Source organism: Oncorhynchus nerka, linkage group LG25 (genome assembly GCF_034236695.1).
Source record: "Oncorhynchus nerka isolate Pitt River linkage group LG25, Oner_Uvic_2.0, whole genome shotgun sequence".
Taxonomy (NCBI): Eukaryota; Metazoa; Chordata; class Actinopteri; order Salmoniformes; family Salmonidae; genus Oncorhynchus; species Oncorhynchus nerka.
In genome coordinates this window covers 14,471,762-14,497,530 of record NC_088420.1, presented here as the reverse complement: position 1 = coordinate 14,497,530, position 25,769 = coordinate 14,471,762, and the positions used below count along the sequence as shown (strand labels likewise).

The following is a 25,769-nucleotide window of genomic DNA, read 5'->3' as shown; positions in this document are numbered from 1 at the left end:
TTTAAATTATTTAACTTGGGTCAAACGTTCCGGGTAGCCTTCCACAAGCTTTCCACAATAAATTGGGTGAATTTTTTGGCCCATTCCTCCTAACAGAGTTGGTGTAACTGAGTCAGGTTTGTAGGCCTCCTTGCTCGCACACGCTTTTCAGTTCTGCCCACAAATTTTCTCTGGGGATTGAGGTCAGGGCTTTGTGATGGCCTCTCCAATACCTTGACTTTGATGTCCTTAAGCCATTTTTCCCCAACTTTGGAAGTATTCTTGGGGTCATTGTCCATTTGAAAGACCCATTTGCGACCAAGCTTTAACTTCCTGACTGATGTCTTGAGATGTTGCTTCAATATATCCACATCATTTTTCTTCCTAATGATGCCATCTATTTTGTGAAGTTTACCAGTCCCTCCTGCAGCAAAGCACACCCACAACATGATGCTGCCACCCCCGTGCTTCATGGATGGGATGGTGTTCTTCGGCTTGCAAGCCTCCCCCTTTTTCCTCCAAACATAACGATGGTCATTATGGCCAAACAGTTCTATTTTTGTTTCATCAGACCAGAGGACATTTCTCCAAAAAGTATGATCTTTGTCCCCATGTGCAGTTGCAAGTCGTAGTCTAACTTTTTATGGCGGTTTTGGAGCAGTGGCTTCTTCCTTGCTGAGCGGCCTTTCAGGTTATGTCGATTTAGGACTCGTTTTACTGTGGATATAGATACTTTTGTACCTGTTTCCTCCAGCATTTTCACAAGGTCATTTGCTGTTGTTCTGGGATTGATTTGCACTTTTCGTGCCAAAGTACTTTCATCTCTAGGAGACAGAACACGTCTTCTTCCTGAGCGGTATGACAGCTGTACTATTGTTTGTACAGATGAACGTGGTACCTTCAGGTGTTTGTAAATTGCTCCCAAGGATGAACCACACTTTTTTTCTGAGGTCTTGGCTGATCTATTTGGATTTTCCCATGATGTCAAGCAAAGAGGCACTGAGTTTGAAGGTAGGTATTGAAATACATCCACAGGTACACCTCCAATTGACTCAAATGATGTCAATTAGGCTATCAGAAGCTTCTAAAGCCATGACATCATTTTCTGGAATTTTCCAAGCTTTTTAAAGGCACAGTCAACTTAGTGTATGTAAACTTCTGACCCACTGGAATTGTGATATAGTGATTTATAAGTAAAATGACTTGTGTCATGCACAAGGTAGATGTCTTAACCGACTTGCCAAAACTATAGTTTGTTAACAAGAAATGTATGTGGGGGGAAAGCCTGTTCTACTTCATGCCTTTGTGACTGCCTCGGCTACTTTACATCCTGTTGAGAAGAGATGATAGTGTGTTGCTGTGCAGGAGAGAGAGGGAAAGAGGGTGGAGGTAATTACTCGCTCATGCTAATTTATGATGATACAAAATCCCACTTTTATATTAGCAATCATCTTTTCACAAAAAGAGTCTCAAAGGATTTGATTATTGTTTTTCCTGGCCAAACAGGAAACATATGTCTCCAAATGTGTCTCAGCGTTTATGAGGAGGACCGACTCTTCTGAGCTGAGCACCATTGTGCCCTCACCATCGTCCCAGACCAACATGAATCATGACATTGTCTGATTGATGCTTTTGAATTAGCTTTTTTGTTGTGAATGTGGGAATGCCATGATTACGGTCTGTGCAGATGAGTTTTCAGGAGATACATTTACAGGCCTTTTCTAATTTTCCTGAAAGTAATACATAGGACTGTTCAATGTTGTGCATTTAGAGATATTTATGAAAGGTAAACATGCCCAAAAAGTAATGCTCTTTTAGATTGTATATAACTAGAAAGGGTCATTTTCCTTAAGAAAAATGGTGTGCTTGCTTCAGCTGTCCAATGTTTGTTTGGCGGTGGAGGAATTAAAGATGTTTAATTGTTAGAGGCTTTAAAAATTGAGGCTAGCATAGTAGCAGAAGGCTAGCATAGTAGCAGAAGGCTAGCGTAGCAGCAGAAGGCTAGCGTAGCAGCATAAGGCTAGCGTAGCAGCATAAGGCTAGCGTAGCAGCAGAAGGCTAGCGTAGTATCAAATCAAATCAAATGTATTTATAGAGCCGTTTTTATATTAGCCAATGTCACAAAGTGCTGTACAGAAACCCAGCCTAAAACCCCAAACAGTAAGCAATGCAGATGTAGAAGCACAGTGGCTAGGAAAAACACCCTAGAAAGGCAGGAACCTAGGAAGAAACCTAGAGAGGAACCAGGCTCTAAGGGGTGGCCAGTCCTCTTTGGCTGTGCTGGGTGGAGATTATAACAGTACATGGCCAATATGTTCAAACGTTCATAGATGACCAGCAGGGTCAGATAATAATAATCACAGTGGTTGTAGAGAGTGTAACAGATCAGCACCTCAGGAGTAAATGTCAGTTGGCTTTTCATAGCCGATCATTCAGAGTTAGACAGCAGGTGCGGTAGAGAGAGAGAGTCGAAAACAGCAGGTCCGGGACAGGGTAGCACGTCCTGTAAACAGATCAGTGTTCCATAGCCGCAGGCAGAACAGTAGAAACTGGAGCAGCAGCACGACCAGGTGGACTGGGGACACCAAGGAGTCATCAGCCCAGGTAGTGCTGAGGCATGGTCCTATAGTGCTCAGGTCCTCCTAGAGAAGAGAGGATGAGAGAGAGAAAAATAGAGAGACAGAGAGAGAGAGAGAATTAGAGGAAGCATACTTAAATTCACACAGGACAGTAGAAGAAGTACTGACTGTATTATCAATAGTAGCGGAATAAACTCAGCAAAAAAAGAAACGTTGTCAACTGCTTTTATTTTCAGCAAACTCAACATGTGTAAGTATTTGTATGAACAAAACAAGATTCAACAACTGAGTCATAAACTGAACAAGTTCCACAGACATGTGACTAACAGAAATGGAATAATGTGTCCCTGAACAAAGGGGGGGGGAGGGTAACAGTAACAGTCAGAAAGTAACAGTAACAGTCGGTATCACAAGTAACAGTCAGTATCTGGTGTGGCCACCAGCTGCATTAAGTACTGCAGTGCATCTCCTCATGGACTGCTCCAGATTTGTCAGTTCTTGCTTTGAGATGTTACCCCACTCTTCCACCAAGGCACCTGCAAGTTCCCGGACCTTCTTTTGGGGAATGGCCCTAGCCCTTACCCTCTGATCCAACAGGTCCCAGACGTGCTCAATGGGATTGAGATCCGGGCTCTTCGCTGGCCATGCAAGAACACTGACATTCCTGTCTTGCAGGAAATCACACACAGATCGAGCTGTATGGCTGGTGGCATTGTCATGCTGGAGGGTCATGTCAGGATGAACCTGCAGGAAGGGTACCATATGAGGGAGGAGGATGTCTTCCCTGTAACGCACAGTGTTGAGATTGCCTGCAATGACGACAAGCTCAGTCCGATGATGCTGTGACACACCGCCCCCAGACCATGGCGGACCCTCCACCTCCAAATCAATCCCGCTCCAGAGTACAGGCCTCATTCCTTCGATGATAAATGCGAATCCAACCATCACCCCTGGTGAGACAAAACTGCAACTCGTCAGTGAAGAGCACTTTTTGTCCTGTCTGGTCCAGCGACGGTGGGTTTGTACCCATAGGCAACGTTGTTGCCGGTGATGTCTGGTGAGGACCTGCCTTTACAACAGGCCTACAAGCCCTCAATCAAGCCTCTCTCAGCCTATTGCAGACAGTCTGAGCACTGATGGAGGGATTGTGCATTCCTGGTGTAACTTCGGCAGTTGTTGTTGCCATCCTGTACCTGTCCTGCAGGTGTGATGTTCGGATGTACCGATCCTGTGCAGGTGTTGTTATATGTGGTCTGCCACTGAGAGGACGATCAGCTGTCCGTCCTGTCTCCCTGTAGCGATGTCTTAGGCGTCTCACAGTAATTTATTGCCCTGGCCACATCTGCAGTGCATTCCTGGTGTAACTCGGGCAGTTGCCCCTTTGCAGCATCAGCATACCTAAGGCACGTTCGCGCAGATCAGCAGGGACCCTGGGCATCTTTCTTTTGGTGTTTTTCAGAGTCAGTAGAAAGGCCTTTTAGTGTCCTAAGTTTTCATAACTGTGACCTTAATTGCCTACCGTCTGTAAGCTGTTCGACAGGTTCATGGTTCATGAATTGTTTATGGTTCATTGAACATACCTCTGTGATTGCCAACAACGGTTTTGCCACCAAGTACTAAGTCATGTTTTGCAGAGGGGTCAAATACTTATTTCCCTCATTCAAATGCAAATCCATTTCTAACATTTTTGACATGCGTTTTTCTGGATTTTTTTGTTGTTATTCTGTCTCTCACTGTTCAAATAAACCTACCATTAAAATTATAGACTGATAATTTCTTTGTCAGTGGGCAAACGTACAAAATCAGCAGGGGATCAAATGCTGTTTTCCCATCACTGTAGATAGATAGGAAGAATATATTAACTGACAAATGTGAGTTGATTTCTATAGATTTCTTTCCAGACAAAGGGTTTCCCTCACCAGAGTGTTATAAGAGGCAACACTGCGAGCCAACTGATACCATAACATATTTCCATGGCTTAAATTCTTCAGAGCCTAATGTAACCAAACTGTCACTTAATGGGGATTTAATCAGAGAGACCCTGTAACCAAACTGTCACTTAATGGGGATTTTGGTGCGTTCAATAGAGCCTAATGTAACCAAACTGTCACTTAATGGGGATTTAATCAGAGACCCTGCGATTGGTGCGTTCAATAGAGCCTAATGTAACCAAACTGTCACTTAATGGGGATTTAATCAGAGACCCTGCGATTGGTGCGTTCAATAGAGCCTAATGTAACCAAACTGTCACTTAATGGGGATTTAATCAGAGACCCTGCGATTGGTGCCTAATGTAACCAAACTGTCAATCAGAGCCTAATGTAACCAAACTGTCACTTAATGGGGATTTAATCAGAGACCCTGAGATGCCTGAGATTGGTGCATTCAATAGAGGATCACACATCAGGAAAGATCCATATGGGCACTCGAGGGGAGACCCAGAGTGAGTGTCAGTGTGATAGTGCCAGACCTGAACTGTGTTTGAACCAGTAGTGACTCCTTCCTCCCCACTAGCAAAATGGAATGGCCCAGCTGGATTTGATAATATATATGTCTTAGACTGAAGGCCTTATGTCATGAAAGCCGCTAACCGGGTTTGGGGACATTCCTAAGAAAATCTAACTTCAGTACGATGTCTTCTGTATTACACTTTTAGAAAATGAATTGTAATCCAAAAGTGATGATAATGTTAAATGTTCAAATATATATATATTTTATTATAGTCTCAGGGGGAAGAAAAGCCACAAGATTTGCATGATATTTAGAAACTTGAATAGAAATGTGTCCCAAATGACACCCCATGGGCCCTGGTCAAAACAAGTGCACTATATAAGGGATAGAGTGCCATTTAGAATGCACCCTACCTTGGCGCTACTGAACTGTAAATATCAGTGCCCACCAGCAAAGACAATACTTGTCTTGCAACACAGAAAAATATTCTCTTCACTGTACTGTTTAAATTCTTGTTTTTTTTTAAGCCTGTATATTTTACCTCATTTGATACTTTAGTAAAGTTTCTCCTGGCTAGGCCAATGTTGCAGGAGTTTCTATGGCAATGTCCCAAATGGCTCATGGGTCCTGGTCAAAAGTAGTGCACTATATAGGAAATAGGGTGCCATTTGGGATGTAGCCTATGAGCTTATTTGAGGAAAATGTTTGAATTAGAGCAGAGTGCTGGAGTCCCACGCTTTCTCAGATAAATGCAGTGGTCTGTCTGTTGATTCAGCTCGTGAAAAGATGAGTAATCGACTTTGAGCTATAACATTTCGCATTGCACGCACACATACGCATGCACGCACGCACGCACGCACACACACTCACACACACTCACACACACAATATTTGGTTACTCCATCACTCCGCATGAAGTGGCATTGGCACCCATGTTGAATTCCCAATAACTGACTTAGTTTCCTGTGTTTTTCCTAGCAGACGTTTGTGTCCCTTCGAATGAGGAGTAATAATCTGAGTGTTTATGGGAGAAACAGCCAAACGTTCTCAACCTCACTTTTGTTTGCTACTGTATCATAGAACAGTGACGAACAGTGCTGTTCTACACTACCTCTGGATTCCTGCTCTCCTCTGGGATTGTCTCTAATGTAAGATGCCTGCGTAGACAAACACCAAGGTTTTCTTTCAAATGACACTCTTTCCCCTGTACAGTGCACTTCTTTTGACCGAGGCCCATTGGCCCAAGTTCTGTTGTGAATGCTGCGTCTGCATTAAACATGAAGATGCACACACAGACACAGATACACACACCGCTGACTCCTTTCCCCAGGATTCCCAACTTCAGCCCACGTCTCTCCCTGTGTGTGACTCGCATGACCTCATCCGTGAGGCATGGATAAATGTGACGGTGCTGGGTTGGACGTTGGTTGGAGGAGTATAATGTTTGCAGCATGTTCCCTTGATTCATGAAGCCGGAGTTGATGATGGCTTTGTTGCGGTATTCCAGTAAAACCTCAGACTGACTTGAGAAAAGGAGAGGCGGGAATGTTCACTGATGGAATGAGAGCACTTCCTTAGTCCTCAGAGAGAGAGAGAGATGACACAGACAGACAGACAGACAGACAGACAGACAGACAGACAGACAGACAGACAGACAGACAGACAGACAGACAGACAGACAGACAGACAGACAGACAGACAGACAGACAGACAGACAGACAGACAGACAGAGATAAAGGGAGAGAGAGATACACAGCTAACAGTACATAGCTAAAAATCTAATAACTTCTGATTTCAATTTTGTTTTCACTTACTTTGGCAATCTAAACATATGTTTCAGATGCCAATAAAGCCCCTTTTATTTGAATTGAATTGAGAGAGAGAAATAACTTTTAAAAGGTTTGTAATGAAGATGTAGTGAAACACTTTTTACTGTACGATTCATTTCCCAATAGCAGCAGTTCTCTCACCAAGGTTGTGTCTTTGTTCCGTGAGTGAACTAATACAGAATGTGTTGTCTTTTGGTGAATCCTCTCCTTAAAGTTGAAATGTTTTCATTCTTATTCCGTTAGTGTGGTATGACTCTGGCATGTCACACTAACCAAAGGCATCCTGACTTTCCAGAGCCAGAGCACTCTGCCAATGTAACCCCAACAGTCATTCTGAAAAAATATGATCTGGTTTGAATAAGTGTCGAGATATCTTTGGAATACCAGAGGAAATATGCTTTGGACCTCGGTTTAATCGAGGAAAAACAGCATTGGCTCAGATATGTCATCATAAAAGGTATTTTTAGCATGAACCTTGCCATGAGAATCATTTATACCGTTTTACCCACACTTTCCTCCTTTTTTTTCTTGATATGGCGGATTAAATTCCTCCTTTATGTGAAATGCATCTGATTGTTTTGCCTGAACTTCTTCGCTGACTCCTAGCTGAGATGAAAAGTGATTCACTCTCTTGCTCTCTCTCCCTCCCTCTCTCTCTCTCGCGCTCTCTCTGCCTTTCTCCCCCCTCTCTCTCTCTTGCTCTCTCTCTGCCTCTCTCTCTCTCTTTCTTGTGCTCTCTCTCCCTTTCTCTCCCTCTCTCTCTGCCTCTCCATCTCTCTAGCTCTCTCTCTTCTTCTCCTTCCTCTCTCTTTCTCCTCCTCTCTGCCCCCCCCGCCCCTCTCCCTCCTCTCTATGCCAGGGTAGGCATGCCACAGCTAACTACACATCCATAAAGCCTGTATTACTCATGCATTTTCAGACGGCAGCGACTGCGTCTGCCCGATCTCGCTGTGTATGACTTAGCTCACGGGTGGCTTTTTCATTTACATCAGGGCTGTGGCACTTGCTGTTCTTGGCTCACCGCTGTCTTGTTTCATCAAAGAAAAATCCGCTGGCAGTTGGATGGCTGTCCGCCGCTGTGCTGCCCTGGGCTGCGCTGCCCTGGGCTGCGCTGACATCCTGCCGCACAGCATTGTGGGACAGAGATGTGGCCATCAGGGCCTTGTTTCACTTGACCTTATACCCTCCTCCCTGGGACAAGTCATACAGAACCTGAAGAGTACTGTTGTTAGTTGGTGGTCGGCCTCAGTCTCTACTATTGAACATGGGGCTTTGTAAACTGCTGCTAGTGCTGCTCTTGTGCCCCAGAATTAGCCTCTATACAGCCTAAGCTTTACCTGCAGTTACTGGTACTGTATTGGCACATTTTACAGCAAGAAAAAGTATGGCCTGTAGCTTTTGAAGCCAAACCTATTGCCAAAAACAAGTGAGGAAAAAGAGCATATAGCTGCAAAACTGAACACAATCTCCATTCCAGTGTATAATACAGTAACTGTACAGACTCTCTTGTGGTTAGTGTCTGAAACCAACGGCCCTGGTTTTTACAAGGCTGGGCATGTCACCGACTAAGCCATGCAGGCTTCATCTGAGTGGTCAAAAACAGAACATGATTCTTCCAGAGCTGTTTTATGCCTTCATTAGTGAAGGGGAGAAATTAGCCAAAAGGCTCAATTTGATCCTCTCTGTTGTTCGTCTGTGCGTCGGTGCCAGGGAGCTGCCATGGGGCAGTGCCCACTAAGCGGACAACGCAATTGGCTGGCCCGGCCCCAGAGGACTATGAAAGACATTATAAAGTCTAATAGTGCAGTTTATATATTTTATTACTGCTCGTTAATAAAAGCCCAGCGTTCTATAATAATTAGTTATTCTCTAGTCCTTGGCAATCCAATCCAGTCTTCCTGCAACATTAAATGACACTCCCAAGCTTCTCCCTGCCTGAACTAATAACCGCACATGAGCAAGCACTGAATTAATTTTGTTTAGAGAAAAAACACTTTGCCTCTTTTGCAATGCTTGTGAATGATGTGGGCCATCATCCATCCTGAACCAGAGAAATATTGGTTTTATTACTTTACCTTGCTACTTTTGACTTGTACGTTCAGAAGACTGAAGATACAGTTACTGTATGGTCATATCCTTTATGTAGAAACAGTTGACCTGTAATGAGTGACAGTGTCTTACCCTCATAAAAGAAGAAAATAAGCTTTAATTCTAACTGAACCCTGTACGTTTTCCTTCTTTACGGTCCTGTGCAGTGTGAGTATGACGTTTGAATCTCTGTTTTGTCCGTCTGTCAACATGTGTTTGGGGCAAAGGTTTTGGATGACTTTGTTGCTCTCTCCCGTTTAAGAACAGTGTAGTTCACTTTGACAAGTTGTTTGGGACCACACCAAGGCTACAACGGTGTCTCTGCCAAAGTGTCAATCCAACCCATGATGCTGCTGTATAAAGACAACAGGCTCTATTCTAATCAAAACGGGTTACAGGTCTCAGAGGAAAAACGAAAACAACATTATTCTCCAAGAGAGCATGTTTGAATTAATGTGATGCCCAGTTTCTATTCACTTCTTATAGTGGAGACTGGTTTATTTATTTAATGAATCCAAATGTAATCTTGCATTGCTCACTTCCTCGTAGTCTCGCAAGAGGAATTTTATTGTTTGACTTCCACCCGTTTTACTCATATAGAGTCCAATGGCAAGACTGTCACGTAAAATAGTAAAAGCTGGAATACTGAAAAGGTGTATAACTGTATGAAAGTGGAGTATAACTGAATAAAAGTAGAGTATAACTGTATAAAAGTAGAGTATAACTGTATGAAAGTAGAGTATAACTGTATGAAAGTGGAGTATAACTGTATGAAAGTGGAGTATAACTGTATAAAAGTGGAGTATAACTGTATAAAAGTAGAGTATAACTGTATGAAAGTGGTATAACTGTAAAAGTGAGTATAACTGTAAAATAACTGTATGAAAGTGGAGTATAACTGTATAAAAGTGGAGTATAAAAAGTGGAGTATAACTGTGAAATGTATAACTGTATGAAAGTGGAGTATAAAGTGGAGTATAACTGTATGAAAGTGGAGTATAACTGTATAAAAGTGGAGTATAACTGTATAAAAGTGGAGTATAACTGTATAAAAGTAGAGTATAACTGTATAAAAGTAGAGTATAACTGTATAAAAGTGGAGTATAACTGTATAAAAGTAGAGTATAACTGTATAAAAGTGGAGTATAACTGTATAAAAGTGGAGTATAACTGTATAAAAGTAGAGTATAACTGTATAGTATAACTGTATAAAAGTAGAAAGTATAACTATAACTGTGATAGTAGAGTATAACTGTATAGAAGTAGAGTATAACTGTATACAAGTGGAGTATAACTGTATGAAAGTGGAGTATAACTGTATAAAAGTGGAGTATAACTGTATAAAAGTAGAGTATAACTGTATAAAAGTGGAGTATAACTGTATAAAAGTAGAGTATAACTGTATAAAAGTGGAGTATAACTGTATAAAAGTAGAGTATAACTGTATAAAAGTGGAGTATAACTGTATAAAAGTAGAGTATAACTGTATAAAGTAGAGTATAACTGTATAAAAGTGGAGTATAACTGTATGAAAGTGGAGTATAACTGTATAAAAGTGGAGTAAGTCGCTCTGGATAAGAGCGTCTGCTAAATGACTTAAATGTAAAATGTAAAATGAGTATAACTGTATAAAAGTGGAGTATAACTGTATGAAAGTGGAGTATAACTGTATGAAAGTGGAGTATAACTGTATAAAAGTGGAGTATAACTGTATGATAACTGTATAAAAGGTATAAGTATAACTGTATAAAAGTGAGAGTATAACTGTATAAAAGTAGAGTATAACTGTATGAAAGTGGAGAGTATAACTGTATAAATAAAATGAAAGTAGAGTATAACTGTATAAGTATAACTGTATAAAAGTGGTATAAGTAAAGTAAGTGGAGTATAACTGTATAAAAGTGTAGTATAACTGTATAACTGTATAGAAGTAGAGTATAACTGTATAAAAGTGGAGTATAACTGTATAAAAGTGAGTATAACTGTATAAAAGTGGAGAGTATATAAAAGTGAGGTATAACTGTATAGAAGTAGAGTATAACTGTATAGAAGTAGAGTATAACTGTATAAAAGTAGAGTATAACTGTATAGAAGTAGAGTATAACTGTATAAAAGTGTAGTATAACTGTATAAAAGTGGAGTATAACTGTATGAAAGTGAGTGCAACTGGGAAGTGGGGTGACTGCCGGCTCTATCCAGGTTAATCGTCCAGTAGTGTTGAACTGGGACTGGGAGACAACTGGCAACCCGGCCAGATGAACACTGGGGTTGTGTCCCAAATGGCACCCTATTCCATATATAGTGCCCTATGGGCCCTGGTCAAAACTAGGCACTATAAAGGGAATAGCGTGCCTTTTGGGACGCATCCTGCGATGTTAATAAAGTTTGGGGGCTCCATGCCAATGCTGTAATCTTCTGGTAGGCTCTGGGTTATTTAGACATACTTCAATTAGATTTGAGACTCCGTACAGGAGGGTTAATATTGAAGTAGGGGAGAGATGCCACAACTTGATCATTTCCCACGATGGGATTCTGCCTCTTCATCTGCCTTAATGCTGTAGATTGTCTTCACTCTCCCATTTGTCTGGAACCCAGAGGAAGAGATTGGTTTTGTCCTAAATGGCAACCCCTTTCCCTGTATTGTATACTTCAAGGAATGGGATTCTATTTTGTACAGTCCGTACAAAGATTCTTAGAGATTCTCTTGTTTCCTCTTATTTTGGGTCTGCGTTATGCCAACATACACCTCCCAGAACAGGGCAAGTGATCCACTTTAAATAAGAAGGTTCTGATTCTGATGTCTGTCAGATGTTGTTTCTATGTTAGTGCTCTGTAGGCTTCTAACCAAACTCACTTGGGTGTTAAAACAAGACTGGAGATCATGACTTCGGATTTGTTTTGCTTTTACACCGACGTTGCCGACTTTTCTCCCGGCGATGTGGGCCGGATCTTACCCTCTGGAGTTGGAGACCACATCTCACAGACGAGCTGCGTTCTCATTCCAGAAGTTTCCACTGGAACAGGAGAGGCATCATCATATCACTCATCTGTTTGGCTCCCTCTACTTACTCTGTCTCAGTAAGGGAGGGCTCTAGGGCTGATGGTGCGTTTCTATGTCATCAATTTCTATCTGACACAACCTTCCCGGCCAATGGAAAATGTTTTATAAGGGATGAGTAAGATAAAAGCTGCTATATCATTCAACTTCTGTGATTGATATCGAAGATAAACTTCATATATGGTGAACCTCATTGGAATCCATGATGACGTCGTAGGGTTCTTGGTACCTATGTGTTTGGGTGGAGTTGCGTCACGCAGAGTAACCCTGTGTTGGTTTTGCATCACCTCCTCATTTACATGGTAAGCGTTTCCCCCAAGGCTCAGCAGTCCGTTTAAACTTTTTGAAAAAAGGTGCTATCTATAACCTAAAAGGGTTCTTCGGTTGTCTCCATAGGAGAACCCGTTGAAAAACCCTTTTTGGTTCCAGGTTGAACCCTCTTTGTTCCAAGTAGAACCCTTTTGGGTTCCGTGTAAAACCCTTTCCACAAATGGGGTCTATATGGAACGAAATAGGGTTCTCCTATGGGGACAGCCTGTCACGAGTCCGACCAAGGGTGGCTTCCCTTCCCGGTTCGTCGTCACCGGCCTATTAGCTGCCACTGATTGTCTTTCCTCTCCCTCCTTGTATGTTTATTGGTAGCACCTGTTTGTGAATGATTAGTTGGGCTTTATTAGACAGCCGGCCCGCCTGTTTGTTGTGCGGGATTAATTATTGTGACCTTCGGTTCTGTAGTAGTAGTGTTTGTTCCTGGTCGTATATTTCAGTTGTACATTTTTCGTCCCCTGTGTTTGGGGCCGTTATTGTTGTGAGCACCCTGTGGTGCGTTTGTGCATTAAAGAGCACAGCATTGCACTCTCTGTTTCCTGCGTCTGACTCCACACCCACGAGCGTTACACAGCCAAAGAACCTTTTGTTACCCTATTTTTCTCCTTAATGCAAACATCATGTAAGACACTTGGGATTTCTAAGGGGGTTACAATGTTGGCAGTTACAGGAGAGAGCTGGGTTTAACGTGTGTATGGAGCAGAGCTGTGGTAGGAACATGAGACAGACATGTACATGAATACCGAATGTGACCAGAGTGATGTGCGTGTAGTGTGTGTGTGTGTGTGTGTGTGTAATTCTGGACTGGTGTTGTGTGTGTGTGTGTGTGTGTGTGTGTGTGTGTGTGTGTGTGTGTGTGTGTGTGTAATTCTGGACTGGTTTGTGTGTGTGTGTGTGTGTGTGTGTGTGTGTGTAATTCTGGACTGGTTTTGTGTGTGTGTGTGTAATTCTGGACTGGTTTGTGTGTGTGTGTGTGTGTGTGTGTGTGTGTGTGTGTGTGTGTGTGTGTGTGTGTGTGTGTGTGTGTGTGTGTGCAATTCTGGACTGGTTTTGTGTGTGTGTGTGTCAACCACAGCCTTATATTGCCTCGTGTGTGTCTGTGTCTCTGTATTTCAGTGTGTGTGTGTGTGTGTGTGTGTGTGTGTGTAATTCTGGACTGGTTTGTGTGTGTGTGTGTGTGTGTGTGTGTGTGTGTGTGTAATTCTGGACTGGTTTGTGTGTGTGTGTGTGGGTGTGTGTGTGTGTGTGTGTGTGTGTGTGTGTGTGTGTGTAATTCTGGACTGGTTTGTGTGTGTGTGTGTGTCAACCACAGCCTTATATTGCCTCGTGTGTGTCTGTGTCTCTGTATTTCAGTGTGTGTGTGTGTGTGTGTGTGTGTGTGTGTGTGTGTGTGTGTGTAATTATGGACTGGTTTTGTGTGTGTGTGTGTGTGTGTGTGTGTGTGTGTGTGTGTGTGTGTGTGTGTGTGTGTGTGTGTAATTCTGGACTGGTTTGTGTGTGTGTGTGTGTCAACCACAGCCTTATATTGCCTCGTGTGTGTCTGTGTCTCTGTATTTCAGTGTGTGTGCATTCTGATATGTGTTTGTGCCCTACTCCCATCACTCCTGAAAATAACCACAGTATATAAATCTGCTGTGAAAAACAAACAAGACAAAGTTTGTGCAGAAACTGAGCCTTCCGCTGGAACAATAGGTCTCAGTCTTTCTCTGTTAAAACCATAACACTGCTGTATTCCCTGTGAAACTCAATTGAAATCGTATCCAGTTGTCAAACATGATTGTACATGTAGCTCTATTTGTCACAATTACCGTACCGACATAATAATATGGATCGGTTGAAAACGGATCATTTTCTGAAAATAGATTTTTGTCAAACAGGCGTTGATTCTAATCATGTTTTCATAATGTTTTCCTTCACTTGTCCACCAGATTCCAAGTGACATCATGAAGCATTGTAAGATTCATGAGTAGTAAAAGCTGCTTCTAAACATTCTGATAAACTGGGTGGTTCTAGCCCTTAATGCTGATTGGCTGAAAGCCGTGGTATATCACAGGTATGACAAAAGATTTATTTTTTACTGTTCTAATTACATCTGTAAGAAGTTTATAATCGCAATAAGGCACCTCAGGGGGTTTTCTTATATGGCCAATATACCATAGCTAAGGGCTGTATCCAGGCACTCTATGTTGCGTCTCTCTTTCTCTCTGTCTGTCTCTCTGTCTGTCTTTCTCTTTGTCTGTCTCTCTGTCTCTCTTTCTCTCTGTCTGTCTTTCTCTTTGTCTGTCTCTCTGTCTCTCTTTCTCTCTGTCTGTCTTTCTGTCTGTCTTTCTCTCTGTCTGTCTCTCTGTCTCTCTTTCTCTCTGTCTCTCTTTCTCTCTGTCTGTCTTTCTCTTTGTCTGTCTTCTTCTCTGTCTATCTGTCAGTCTGTCTTTCTCTCTCTCTCTCTCAATTAATTTCAACTTAAGGGGCTTAATTGGCATGGAAAACACATGTTAACATTGCCAAAGCAAGTGAAGTAGATAATAAACAAAAGTGAAATAAACTATAAAAATGTGCAGTAAACATTACACTCACAGAAGTTCCAAAAGAATAATGACATTTCAAATGTCATATTATGTCTACAGTGTTGTAATGATGTGCAAATAATTAAAGTACAAAATGGAAAATAAATTACAGTTTTTCTCAGTCGCTTTGGTGCATTTTTCACATCATTCCTAACATGTGCAAAATAATAAGTGCATTTCTCAGAACAATTTGTACAAATTGCAATATACAATAGATATGTTTCTAAAGCTAGTCAGTCACTAAAAATCCTTAGTACATCTCTCAAAAGTAAATATTCATGCCAATGATCATGTCAGTGTCATCAGAATGATAAGTCATTGAGTCATTGTTCACGAACAAGGTCGTCAAAATGTTTAGGCATGTTGTCAATGTAACTGTGTACTTTGACAGTATTACCTGATGTAAACTTAGGCTACAGTTTGATGACAGCTACTGTATTGAAAATGCACAAGGCTGCACTTCTATGGCATATATCAATTTTAACAGTGCTATTTACTTATTACTGTATGTGGGTTATTGATTGAAAGAGACTGGACAACCCAAGAGGCACAAAGGAAAAAAACTAAATTAGAAAGAAGCACCGAAACCACCCCTAAGGCACAACTTTGCCCGCAGCACTGTTGTGCTGTCTCTACACATCCAGACGTTCCTGTCTGTCGGCCCACATATTCTCATCCACATCACACCGGATATTTTGCCCTTCCAATGCAACGTGAAAGAATCATTTTGGAATGCCTTATCCATCCTCTGCAGGCGTCTACTGTGATGTCCTCACATGCTGCATCCATTGCAGCCAGCAGGGTCATCTATGTGTGTGGCTAACGATCGTACCCTCTTTCTCCTCTCTCTCCACCTTCCACCTCCATGCTGAAAATAACTCCTCAATTTGCTTAAGGAATGGTGAATAAGGTGGGAGGAATTTTATGAGCATCCTGAGACTGGTGGGTCACAAACCATTGCCTTATGTTTGATCGATGGAAACTCACATTATCACAAACGACCACATACTTTGGCAAATCCTCTCTAAACAGACCCCTCTCATCACTCGTTGGCTGGGCTCCCTGCCTGTGCCATTAAACAGGGATGAGAGCCCTGTAGAGAGTCTCTAAAAGTTGAGTAGATGCTGGGTGTTGTATGGCCCTATAAGGGGGATATGGGTTAGGACACCATGCTCCGAAATAGCAGCACACATGGTGATATTTCCTCCCCCGTGGTGGCCTGGCAAATCCACAGTAGCTCTGTGACCGCCTCCCTACCATGATATTCCGCTCACCCCGTCTTCTGCATGTGGGAGGGTTAACTCCGGGAGACACCTGATTCCAACTCCATTATACACTATATCCCAGAACACACAGTTGAATTTGTTTAGGTAAGGAAGAGTGACATAACATGTACATATATTGCATGTTCCTTCCACCTTCCACCAGGCTATGAGGGGTGGCCAGTCCTCTTCTGGCTGTGCCGGGTGGAGATTATAAACCTAGAGAGGAACCAGGCTATGAGGGGTGGCCAGTCCTCTTCTGGCTGTGCCAGGTAGAGCCTATGTCCTCTTTTGCCTCTTCCTCTGTTTTGCCTTCCACCATGCATCCTTGCTCCTCTTCTTCCTCCTCCTCTTGGCTGTTGACCCTGTTCATTTCCTGGTCCATATATGCTTGCCAATTGATTCTTCATGAGATGCACCTTTGAGAAATGTAGACAACTGGTTGATTGTTGGTTGAACTAACACTTTACATTCCTTCATGAGTGAGGGTCAATTTCACCTGCACGATTCATCAATTCACGTTTTTGTACAAAAGGTCTAATAGAAATGTGTAAAACTATGCTTGACAGTTTATGACAAATAGTTCAATAATTTTGCATGTAATGGCTTATGCAAGGAACTAATGCCTAGATGTTTTGAGGGGTAAGACTATTCAACAGAGAACCATCTACTACATTTTGATCAACATGACATGAGCAATTGATAATGTGGAAAAAAGCTGACACTTGTACATTATCAATTGCAATTAGCTCTAAAGGAATAAGAAATTGCTTTAATGATGTGCACAAGTGACTAGATTATTTGGAATTTGTACAAGTAGTTTCAAGAATTGCACTTTTGATCTAAGAAATGCACCAAAGCGACGGAGAAAAACTGTAACAAAAATATGGGTTGTATTTACAATGTACAATGGTGTTTGTTCTTCACTGGTTTCCCTTTTCTTGTGGCAACAGGTCACTGGGGCCATCATCTTGCTGTGATGGCACATTGTGGAATTTCACCCAGTAGATATGTGAGTTTATCCAAATTGGGTTTGTTCTTTGTGGATCTGTGTAATCTGAGGGAAATATGTGTCTCTAATATGGTCATACATTTGGCAGAAGGTTAGGAAGTGCAGCACAGTTTTCACCTCATTTTGTTGGCAGTGTGCACATAGCCTGTCTTCTCTTGAGAGCCAGGTCTGCCTACGGCGGCCTTTCTTAATAGCAAGGCTATGTTCACTGAGTCTGTACATAGTCAAAGCTTTTCTTAAGTTTGGGTCAGTCACAGTGGTCAGGTATTCTGCCCCTGAGTACTCTCTGTTTAGGGCCAAATGACATTCTAGTTTACTCTGTTTTTTTGTTCATTCTTTCCAATGTGTCAAGTAATGATCTTTTGGGGTTTGGGAATAGCTTCCTTTTAGGTGGTTGTACAATTTAACCGCTCTTTTCTGGATTTTGATAATTGCGGGCCTAATTCTGCTCTGCATTCGTTATTTGGTGTTTGACATTGTACGTGGAGGATATTTTTGCAGAATTCTGCATGCAGAGTCTCAATTTGGTGTTTGTCCCATTTTGTGAATTCTTGGTTGGTGACCCCAGACCTCACAACCATAAACGACAATGGGTTCTATAACTGATTCAAGTATTATTAGCCAGATCCTAATTGGTATGTCAAATGTTATGTTCATTTTTATGGCATAGAAGGCCCTTTTTGCCTTGTCTCTCAGCTCGTTCACAACTTTGTGGTAGTTACCTGTGGCACTGATGTTTAGGCTGAAGTATGTATAGTTTTTTTGTGTGCTCTAGGGCATCGGTGTCTAGATGGAATTTGTATTTGTGGTCCTGGCAACTGGACCTTTTTTGGAACACCATTATTTTAGTCTTACTGAGATTTACTGTCAGGGCCCAGGTCTGACAGAATCTGTGCAGAAGATATAGGTGCTCTCTCTCTCTCTCTCTCTCTCTCTCTCTCTCTCTCTCTCTCTGTCTCTCTCACTCTCTCTCTGTCTCTCATTCTTTCTTTGTCTTTATCTGTCTGTCTTCCTCACTGTCTGTCTGTCTGTCTGTCTGTCTGTCTGTCTGTCTGTCTGTCTGTCTGTCTGTCTGTCTGTCTGTCTGTCTGTCTGTCTGTCTGTCTGTCTGTCTGTCTGTCTGTCTGTCTGTTTTGTCTGTCTCTCTCTCTCTCTCTCTCTCTCTCTCTCTCTCTCTGTCTCTCAATTCGATTCAAAGGGCTTTATTGTCATGGGAAACATGTCAACGTTGCCAAAGCAAGTGAAATAGATAATAAATAGAAGTGAAATAAACAATAAAAATTCAAGTAAACATTACACTCACAAAAGCTCTCTCTATTTCTGTGTGTGTGTGTGTGTGTGTGTGTGTGTGTGTGTGTGTGTGTGTGTGTGTGTGTGTGTGTGTGTGTGTGTGTGTGTGTGTGTGTGTGTGTGTGTGTGTGTGTGTGTGTGTGTGTGTGTGTGTGTGTGTGTGTGTGTGTGTGTGAAAGCGAGAGAGATAAAAAATAAAGAGAAAGATAGAGATCCAAAAAGGAAGAGGGAAAGAACTAAATCACAACTTAAAGTGATTCTCTTTTCTCTGATGTGCTGAACTGAATATCACACACCTGGAATGATGAATATAAACCCTTGATTGCTGATGCTATGTATTGGCCAATGAGAGGCTTTGAAGCCACCGGTCGGCCTTATTGGCTCTCCCCAGAAGAAGCAGCCCTCTATAGAAATGAATAGAATTCTACAGTATTTCAATTACATTTTTCAAGGACAAAATATATCCAAATGTATTTAAGCATTTTGTTGTTATTGTTGTTGGAGTGGGTACAGTAACATTAGAACTATAAATATATCTTATTTTATTTTATTTGAATGTTTAGCTCACATAATATATTTAAAGTATGCATTAAGGTGTCTGTAATATAATATTAAGGTGCATTAAATTGAAAGAATAAATGTGGCAAAACAAATTTAGACCTTAATAAATGCATTTCTATAGCTTCCAAAATAGTGCCAAGATGGAGGTACGGTGGCTTCAAAACAATGGTGGGGGAGGGCCAAGATGAGGCACGGTGGCTTCAAAACAATGGTGGGGAGGGCCAAGATGAAGGCACGGTGGCTTCAAAACAATGGTGGGGGAGGGCCAAGATGAAGGCACGGTGGCTTCAAAACAATGGTGGGGGAGGGCCAAGATGAAGGCACGGTGGCTTCAAAACAATGGTGGGGGAGGGCCAAGATGAAGGCACGGTGGCTTCAAAACAATGGTCAAGATGAAGGCACGGTGGCTTCAAAACAATGGTGGGGGAGGGCCAAGATGAAGGCACGGTGGCTTCAAAACAATGGTGGGGAGGGCCAAGATGAAGGCACGGTGGCTTCAAAACAATGGTGGGGAGGGCCAAGATGAAGGCACGGTGGCTTCAAAACAATGATGGGGAGGGCCAAGATGAAGGCACGGTGGCTTCAAAACAATGGTGGGGGAGGGCCAAGATGAAGGCACGGTGGCTTCAAAACAATGGTGGGGGAGGGCCAAGATGAAGGCACGGTGGCTTCAAAACAATGGTGGGGGAGGGCCAAGATGGAGGCATGGTAGCTTCGAAACAGGGCCCTGTGTAGTCCTCTAGTGTATATATAAATTGTTGGTGCTCAGAGCAGGATGTTCTGCTCTTGTCTCTAAACTCACATTAACAGAGCTTTGTTCACCGATCCCAAACATCAGCCAACGTCACTCAACTCAACTGGCTGATACTGTAGCAACGGAACACAACGCAATGCTACAGTCATCCCAACCGGTTCCCAATATTTACAAGCAAGTCCAAATCTGTGAGAGAATTCGATTGAACACAGATGGCAGGAAATTCCTCTGAAATGACAGTTGCCAAACTCGACCGCAAAACATGAGAGTAACCCTGAGAATAGCAGACGTGCCTGGTCACATGGTATCGATCTCCTTCTTTAAGATAGCGGCTCACTCCACTGTCTGCCATTGATTACCGTTTGACATGAGTGAAGATTTATAGGACTTCTGTAAAACAAGTCATCGATTTGCAGCAATTATTGTATTTTTTTTTATTGTTTCGGAGGAACATCGTAAGAAATGAACGAATGTTTAGGCGACTACGTGGAGGAACGTGGAGTCAGGGGGAAAATTCCCTCGCTAGGTCCGACCGCGGTCCAAACTATAGGTTGAATTTAAGGGGCGCTAATTACATTTGAAAATGATCAGTTTGTTACCTAGACAGTGCATAACCCTTCTGTAATTCTCTGAGGGGATGATTGTTATGAAAAAAAGGTTAAAACCAGATGTTAGCACGACGAACGAGAGACAGAATCATATTTCACTTCCTATTTTTGTTATGATTGTTTTAGTGCATGAGAAATAATGGAATGATTCTTTGTGAATATGATACATTCAAAGCATGAATTGTAATTGCTTTGGCTTTGATGTATCCGGGTTGAGACAGAATGCCCAATGAGTAGGTCCTATTGAGTAGTCACAGTGATTAGGGAATGACTTTGTCCTATAATGTTTGGGGAAGAATTAGTTCTTTACTGAAAAATACACCAGTTGCTTTGACAGCAGATGCAGGAGAGGGGAAGCTTGTATTTTGATTTGATTATTTGTGTTGTTTCATGTCGCCATTTTCCATCAATCGGGTTTCAGAGAGTAAAGTCAACTGAAACGTGCCAACATAGGAACACAATCCCCCAGACTCACAATTTAAGACTAATGACAGATAAACAGTCACAGACAACCCTGTTCCTTAGTGTTGGTCTACAGTCCAGTCCAGTACATGCTCTGTAACAATGTCACAGTATAGTGCCTGAACAATTCTTCTTCTTTATTGGCCTACCTACATGAGCGAGATGGCAGAGTCCATTCAGGAAATAAAATAAAACACTGAGCGATATGGTCAAACACCAATCACAAATCAACTATTGTGAATCCAATCAATCAATATAATTTTTATTTGGGAAGGCGGCCAAGAGGCCTGCTGGGAAAAAATGGCCCCATTTTCTTCATGGTTCTCCTTTATTGGGCCCTCCATAGTGGCACTGAAGGCGCAAGAGTATCAGAAGTCTTAATAACGCCACAGAATAAATAAGAGGGCCCCTGCACTTTTCCACTGTGTAAACCTGTGTTGAGTTTCAAACCACACATACCTAAGGAAGTGAGCGATACGATTCTCCTGTTTTATCATGGGGGGAGTTCTCTCTCACCAAAGACTTTGCTCTGAGCTCCACACACACGCACGCACGCACGCACGCACGCACGCACGCACGCACGCACGCACACACACACACACACACACACACACACACACACACACACACACACACACACACACACACACACACACCACTGGCTTCCTCAGGCCCCTGCAGTAACCTGAGAGGGATGGTCCAGCAGACATATATCATCTCACATCAAACAGCGCCTCACAATATAGGCAGGGGGAGGTGGAGGGGGCACCGGTCTGTGTCCAGTACTCATCTGATGCCAAACTCAGGAAGGACCCATGGTGGGCCACTGCTTGAGAAATGATGGCATGACGTAGGAACCCTGGTGTTTCTGGGGGTTGAGGCGCTGTGGGGCCTATGAAAAAGTGAAACGGTACCGAATGACACCAACGGAAACACATTCAATCTTGCGCGGTGGGGGGTTAATATACAGGCTATTTATACAGACAGCGGTGCAGTGCCGGGAAAGACAGGGCCACCATCAAAGAACTTTATGAGCAAATATATTCTCACTGTGTAAGCATTTGGATGTCCAGGCATTAAAGCCCTCCATGTTTTTTGTTCTCTTGTTTAATGGCTGTAATAAGAAGCCTTTTATTATGAATTCTTTACCACCAGATGCTGTGTGAGTCAGGTCCCAGTATAGAAGAGAGCAGGGTAGGTTGAGCATATTTTTTACATTCAGCATCACTCCATCAAGGGAAATATAATATTCTTTCCATCAAAGACATACTGTATATTTCAGGGTGCTGTGTATCCATGGAAATAATCAGAATTCATGTAAACATTACAGTTTTGAAAACATAGCTTGTCCAAAAAAAGTTGATTTCTTGGCACAACTGGGGTAAGTTAAGCAGCCTACACATTTCTATACTGAATTCAATATTTCCACTACCTTTTTAAAACCATGTCTATCTTTATTTCCCAAACACAATTCAACACAGTCACAATCACTTTTTTTGTCTTTTAATGATTTTAAGCTTCTTTTAACACAGGCTTAACACCTAACAAACACTTTACACATTTAATATAGGCCAGGCCCTGTTGTTACCTCATATCCCATCGATAAAGCATTACATCTGGGAAGAAAATACTTCCATTTGCTTAACTTTCCATCGGCTCAACCATTGGCTCAACTTACCCCAAGGAAAACATTTAGACTATATTAGCCCACACAGCTACAAGGATGCACTTTCATTCTAGATTTAGGACCTCATGTTGAAGCTTATAGAGACCCCAACTGATGTATAGAACAAACTTAAAATGATCTACTTTGGTTTAGATAGAAGCATCATGAAACCAGAAACACAATAAATTCATTTGACTTGGTGAAAATCCGTTTTTTTACCTAACTTGCGTACAATTTTTTTCATGTGGTTTCTTCCTTCACAGACTCCATAAAATGATGACCGCTTCCTAAATATTTGGTCAAATAACACATTTTGTGTCTGGTTTCCGAGAAACAAGGGTGGCTCATCTCATCACTTTGGCTCAACTTGCCCCACTCTCCCTTACTGAGATGAAACCTGGGCTGCTTCCCATTACTGGGCTGCTTCTCCTATTTCCCAATCTCCTCACCTTTTTGTTTATCTGACAGGAAAACATACCAACAAGTCTACGACTGGGCAAAGTAGAACATTCTTTTGGACATTTTTGTCAGCCATCTTGCTTTAAACTACAGTGCCTTCGGAAAGTATTCACTCCTTGACTTTTTCCACATTTTGTTATGTTACAGCCTTATTCTAAAAAAAATGTTTTTTTAATCCTAAACAATCTACCACAATAATCCACGATGACAATGTGAAAATAGGTTTTTGGACATTTTTGCAAATGTACTACAAATAAAAAACTGAAATATTACATTTACTTACTTATTCAGACCGGTTTGCTATGAATTCTGAAATTGTGCTCAGGTGCATCCTGTTTCCATTGATCGTCCTTGTGATGTTTCTACAACTTGATTGGAGTCTGCCTGTGGTAAATTCAATTGATTGGACATGATTTGGAAAGGCACACACCTGTATGAATAAGGCCCCACAGTTGACAACGCATGTCAGAGAAAAAAACCAAGCCATGAGGTCGAAGGAATTGTCCGTAGAGTTCAGAGACAGCATTGTGTCGAGGCACAGATCAGGGGAAGGGTACCAAAAATGTCTGCAGCATTGAAGGTCCCCAACAACACAGTGGCCTCCATCATTCTTAAATGGAAGAAGTTTGGAACTACCAAGACTCTTCCTAGAGCTGGCTGCCTGGCCAAACTAAGCAATCGGGGGAGGAGGGCCTTGGGGGAGGAGGTGACCAAGAACCCGATGGTCACTGAAAGGGCTCTAGAGTTCCTCTGTGGAAATGGGAGAACCTTCCAGAAGGACAACCATCTCTGCAGCACTCCACCAATCAGGCCTTTATGGTAGAGTCGCCAGATGGAAGCCACTCCTCAGTAAAAGGCACATGACAGCCAGCTTGGAGTTTTCCAAAAGCCATCTAAAGACTCTCAGACCATGAGAAACAAGATTCTCTGGTCTGATGAAACCAAGATTGAACTCTTTGGCCTGAATGCCAAGCATCACGTCTGGAGGAAACCTAGCACCATCCCTACGGTGAAGCATGTTGGTGGCAGCATCATGCTGTGGGGATGTTTTTCAGTGGCAGGGTCTGGGAGATTAGTCAGGATCGAGGCAAAGCTGAATGGAGCAAAGTACAGAGAGATCCTTGATGAAAACCTGCTCCAGAGTGCTTAGGTCCTCAGACTGGGGCGAAGATTCACCTTCCAACAGGACAACAACCCTAAGCACATAGCCAAGACAATGCCGGAGTGGATTCGGGACAAGTCTCGGAATGTCCAAGAGTGGCCCAGCCAGAGTCCGATTGAACATCTCTGGAGAGACCTGAAAATAGCTGTGCAGCAACGCTCCCCATCCAACCTGACAAAGCTTGAGAGGATCTGCAGAGAAGAAAAGAAGAAACTCCCCAAATACAGGTGTGCCAAGCTTGTAGCCCAGAAAATCTTAAGTGTTATTACATACAGCCGGGAAGAACTATTAAATATAAGAGTGACGTCAACTTACCAACATTACGACCAGGAATACGAATTTCCCAAAGCAGATCCTTTGTTCGGTCCACCACCCAGGATAGTGGATCTAATCCCAGAAATCGACACAAAACAACGTTGCTGCAGAAGAGGCAGATGGAGGGGCCTCCTGGCGTGCACACCGCCCACCGCTTCCGAGTATACTACTCGCCAATATCCAGTCTCTTGACAACAAGGTAGACGAAATTAAAGCAAGGGTTGCCTTCCAGAGAGACATCAGAGATTGTAACATTCTCTGTTTCACGGAAACATGGCTATCTCGGGATATGTTGTCGGAGTCGGTTAAGCCAACAGGCTTCTTCATGCGTCGCTCCGGCTGAGATAAACACCTCTCTGAGAAGAAGAAGAGCTGGGGTGTATGCTTCATGATTAGCGACTCATGGTGTAATTCTAACAACATACAGGAATTCAAGTCCTTCTGCTCACCAGACCTAGAATTCCTTACAATCAAATGCTGGCCATATTATCTCCCAAGAAAATTGTTGTCAGTTATCGTCACAGCTGTGTATATGCACCCTCAAGCAGACACCACGACGGCCCTCAAGGAACTTCACTGGACTCTATGTAAACTGGAAACCATATATCCTGAGGCTGCATTTATTGTAGCTGGGGATTTTAACAAAGCAAATTTGAGAACAAGGCTACCTAAAGTCTATCAGCATATTGATTGTATCACTCGCGCGAGCAGTACACTTGATTACTGATACTCTAACTTCCGCAATGTATACAAAGCCCTCCCTTCGGCAAATCCGACCACGACTCCATCTTGCTCCTACCGTCTTATAGGCAGAAACTCAAACACGATGTATCCGTGACTAGAACCATTCAATGGTGGTCTGACCATTTTGAATCCCCACTTCAAGATTGTTTTGATCACGCGGACTGGGAAATGTTCCGGGCATCCTCAGAGACTAACATTGATCTATACGCTGGAAAGAGGACTGGGAATATGGCCAAATATAAACAGTGTAGTTATTCCGCAAGGCAATCAAACAAGCAAAATGTTGGTATAGGGACAAACTGGCGTCGAGATTCAACAGCTCAGAGACGAGACGTATGTAGCAAGGTCTACAGAAAATCATGGGCTACAAAAATTAAAGCATCCACATCACGGACACTGACACCAGACAAATTAAACACCTTATTTGCCCACTTCGAAGATAATGCAGTGCCCGCTAACAAGGACTGCACCCCCCCTCTCCGTCTCCGTGGCCGACATGAGTGAGACACTTTGCTGATCCTCAATACTGGGGCCCCACAAGGGTGCGTGCACAGTCCCCTCCTGTACTCCCTGTTCACCCATGACTGCGTGGACATGCA

At 42.6% G+C, this 25,769-nt stretch overlaps 1 protein-coding gene across 1 annotated transcript in view; it reads left to right on the top strand.

Annotated features, from left to right (window-relative positions):
• LOC115109760 (zinc finger protein GLIS1-like) overlaps positions 1-25,769 on the top strand; it is a 187,967-nt gene that overhangs the window by 2,444 nt on the left and 159,754 nt on the right.